This window comes from Dipodomys ordii, unplaced genomic scaffold, assembly GCF_000151885.1.
Source record: "Dipodomys ordii isolate 6190 unplaced genomic scaffold, Dord_2.0 Scaffold4, whole genome shotgun sequence".
NCBI classification, from domain to species: Eukaryota; Metazoa; Chordata; class Mammalia; order Rodentia; family Heteromyidae; genus Dipodomys; species Dipodomys ordii.
Genome location: NW_012267220.1, coordinates 31149786 through 31154415, shown reverse-complemented (window position 1 = coordinate 31154415; position 4630 = coordinate 31149786).

Below are 4630 nucleotides of genomic sequence, written 5' to 3'. Positions count from 1 at the left end.
TTAACAACTGCAGCAGACACCATGTTAAAAATAAACAATAAACTTGTGGGTGAGGATGGGAGGGAAAAACTAGAAGAGAACAAAGTAACATTGTTTACAAAGAAATGTGCTCTTTATCTGACTTATGTAACTGAACCCTTTACAATAACATTTAGAAATAAATTAAATTAAAAAAAACAGTAAAACATTCAAAAAGAAAATAAAAGAAAGTTGAGGTTTTCCTTCTATCAACATTCTCTTGGTTTTAACTCTTTTTGCTTTTTTCCAAGCATGGATGCAAGATCTCAGTAGTACAGGTACTAATAATAGAGCATCAAATATTAGTTAATCCTCATTTGGCAAATCACCTGAGGTTTGCTGATCACAAGCAATATTACATTTGCAGAAGAAATTATAAAATATTATTAAGCAGTGGGGGGAGAGAAACAGAGAGAGAAAGATTGTGAGAGATCAAGTAGAGGTGATTGGGGAGTTATTAGCAATGGAAGACATGATCTATTTTCTTTTTATAATTATTCTGAGGACATTTTGGCAAATTCCTCATGGAAGGCAATTGTGAAGACAGGAAGAACTGCAAGAAAACTAGTGGTCTAGAGAAAAGAAAGAAAAATGAGTGTTTAAATTAGGACCAAGATGCTGAAAATGGCAAAATATAGTCAAATTCAGAATGTAGTTTGATATCTTTCCCACAGGATGTAGGATTTATTGATGAATTAGGTATAGCGGGTGGAGAGAATAAAGGAATCTAGACTTTGGCCTGAACAAGGAAATTGTTTGTGGATTCAGGTATGCAGGTGGGTAAATTTTCCGAAAAAAGATTATGATTCCAGAAATAAATTCTTTGATTAGACCTCATGAAGACAGAAACCAGGGCTTAGATGAAACTGGATATCTATGATATCAGTAAGTTCACTTCACTGAGATAGGTAAAAAGCAAGTGTACTTGTGTACAGTAATAATTTCTGGTAGAAGTAGTTAAAAATATCTGAAAGAATCCTCACCTGGTTTAAGTTTTTTAAATCAACTTCATGTTTCAAATGCTATTGAATAGGAGACAGTGATTGGGAAATTTGGGGAGGAAAATATGTTCCATAATCTTCTGAGAGTATGGAAATGAATTTATTCAGTAAGTTAAGTCTAGTGGTTATGGGTTCTGGTTCCAGAAATTTAGTCAGAAATCAAAGTGAGTGGAGGCACAGTGGTGCTGTGATTTCAGATGAGGCTGGCATTTTGTGAGATAAACAGAGCACCCAGCCACAGGATAGGTGAAGATTAGTATTGATGTGCTCACTGTGGATTCTAAACTGTAAAGAAGGAAGGGTAGAAGAGAAGAAGGGCTATAAGAAGCAAAAATGTGAAATATCAGTAGCCACAAGAACTCGCTGCAGTATAAAATCATTGCTACAGGAGTTGGAGGAACGAATCGTGATTGACTTTTAAACAAGAATTTGGAAGAATGTAGCCATTGATGTTTATTCCCAGACTGGATATCACAGAAGAGAGAATGATGAATTTAACAGTAACGAGGTCAAGAATGGCAAGACCATGGTCAGTTTTTTTATGTTTTATTTTATTGTGAAGATGTTATACAGAAGGGTTACAGTTATATCACTAAGGTAATGAGTACATTTCTTTTCAGGCATTCTTACCTCCTCCTTTGTTTTTCTTCTACTACCCCTTCCCTTCCCTTCCCCACCTCCTCCACTCCTTTCCCCCTTTGAATTATTTTCTTTTGTTTGTTATTCCCCCTGTTATAATGCTTGTTGTCACTGTATTTGATTTTGTTGTATATACATTTATCTAATTTGAGGAAGGGAAGGAGAATAACAAAATGCTGAAATAAGGATGACCCATTGCAACAGTGATACTCACAATACACATAATTATTTTAGAGACTGAGAAATAACACTGCAAATGTGGTGGGTTAGGGAACTCCTGAAAAAAAAAGCTGAAATTATAAGTAACAGTGGAAAAGTGACTAGGAGATGTCAATGAAAACAAGAACAGTAAGAGGACATAAAACCGGATGACACTGACAGTAATGACAAAGGACAAAGAGAAGGGGCATCTGTGGGAAGCAACGAAAGCTATTATCCCATTCCTAGTCCTTGGAGGGCCTAAGGCATTAGGAAGGAGAAAATGTTTACAATCAGGAAGCTGTAGGTGAAATGGCCCTACTGGGGTCAGTTCTGAATTGTGGAGGGTGGTATGGAAGAGTAGAGAAGGTTGGAAGGAGAGAAGTGCAAAGAACCAAAAAAAAAAAAAAGGGAAAAATCATTTCATTAGACTTGTAATTCCACTTGTAGTGAGGATAAACAAAAGATGAAGCTTTTGTCATTAGTTCTAGATACCAGACCTAGGCAATTGGACATTAACCTGATATACCATAGGGCACAGGATTTTAAATGCAAATAAGCTTCCCCAGAACGCAATTTTTTTCCTCCAATATGACTTGGCATGTTGTGGGGAAATTATAAAGACCTGGACAGGGTTTGAAGCATGACAACACAGGTCACATGGCAAGAAGTAACTGAGAGACAGATAGGCTATTTCACTGGGATCTAAACACTGAAGATGATATAGTGATAAAAGGGAACCAAAAGGCAGAAGCAGGAAAATGGCCATATTGATGAAGACCTTCCAATGGACAGGCCTGCTCTAAGTATTTTGCATTAATACAAAGCTTTTAGAAAGCTTCACTCAGCTAAGCAGTAACATAGTTGGAAACACAGGCTGGTTTCACATCCACCTCTCTGGGCTACATTTCAAGAGGTGCCCCAAGCCTGTTGCCCATGCCAGGCACCAGGAAACCAACCATTCCATTGGCAAGCTCTTCATCTCTGACTTGATTAACTTCATTTGATTGTGACCTATTCATGTTTCTCCGTCACCTCTCCTCTATTCCAGGACAACAGCAGAAATCTTTGCCTGTGCCTTGCTTTGTCTTTGTCTTGACCTCTTCAAGTTAAGCCCTGGGTGAAGCCAGATAGGTCTTTCAAAGCACAATCAGATCATGACACTTTGCTTCTTAAAACCTTATCATTATTTTCCATTGCTCTTGAGATAAAGTCAACTATGTATTAAAGCTAGAGAAAGTTCTCTGTGATTTTGGTATAGCTTGCTTCTCCAGCTTTAGTTCTCTCTTCTCAGTCCTACACCATGTATACTCTATGTGGACTGGACTTATTTCAGCACTTCCAAAAACCTCTGTTCTCTCATGTCTTGGCTATTTTACAATGGGTTTCCTTTCTCTGACGCATCCACCTGTCCCTCCCATGTATATTAAAATGTTTTCAGCACAAGTTATTGAGGCAATAATGGCAATTGCAATGAGATGCCCACATTGGCCTAATAAAGAATCTTAATCTAGATACTTCCAAGATCAAAATAAAAACCAAAAACAAACAAAAAAAACCAGCCTCCCCTTTTTTTTCTCTTTTTATTCTGGCAGTGTTCTTTTTTAAGGTTTTTTTTTTTTTTTGGTCAGTTTTTGGGCTTGAACTCTGGCCCTGAGCACTGTCCCTCAGCTCTTCAGCTCAAGGCGAGCACTCTTACTGCTTGAGCTACAGCGCCACTTCCAGTTTTCTGGTAGTTTATTGGAGATAAGTGTCTCATGGACTTTCCTGCTTAGGCTGGCTTTGAACAGCGATCCTCAGATCTTAGCCTCCTGAGTAGCTAGGATTACAGGCGTGAGCTACCAGTGCCAGGCTTCTTTTCAAAGCTTTAAATTTATTTACTCATTACTTTTAAATTTTTTCCTTTCTTTTTTAATTAGCTTTAAATACTTATACGAAAGAGCTGCCATTCAACAAAGCAGTTTATGAATACAATGTGTTTAATCAATATTACTCCAATTTATTTACTTACATATTATTTCCTTTCTGAATTATATTTGGAGACAAAATTGTGCTATACTGCTCATGGACTCCTGAAAATATTCAGTTCTCTTGCTTCAACCATTCAAGTAGCATGGACTACAGGTATGAACTTTTCTGTCTAGCTATTCTGTGATCTTTAGAGTATTAGCGTTTACTTTTAAGCTGATAAAGTTCTTGGGGCAAGATGATGGATGAAACTTGCCAGGAACACAGTGATAAACCACCAAATCCACTACAATAAAAGGAAGTGACCTATTTGAGAATGACGTTAGCAAATAGCTTTAAGCTACCAGCTTCTATAGGGATTGCTGTTGTTGCTAGAAGCCACATTAGACAAGGTCAAGTCTTCCTCTGAGCAACCCAAGTACACTGATACGAATCTGTAAGATGTGGCCATCATTTTCCTCTAGGGGCCAATTGTGAAAAGCTTTACTAGTTCTAGAATTTTGATAATTGAGATCATGATAGTCATCTGCTTATGCTTAGCAGACTTAGTGTCTGCCCCCTTTCCATCACTGGTTAGAACCTAATGGCATTCCCAAACATCCTGAATTCTTATCTCGGTCTGAAAATCTCTTTCTAAACAGTAATGATTGGTAGCTGAGTAGTCAAAGACAGCAGCTATAACATCGCATTTTAGAGCTGCCATGCTACAATAAGGACCCAATTAGTAGCAGCAGGGAATGTCTGGAAAAAGCTGGCTATCCAAATGCTAGAATACTCACCAGTAGCAAATAGTGTTGTTAGAAGAT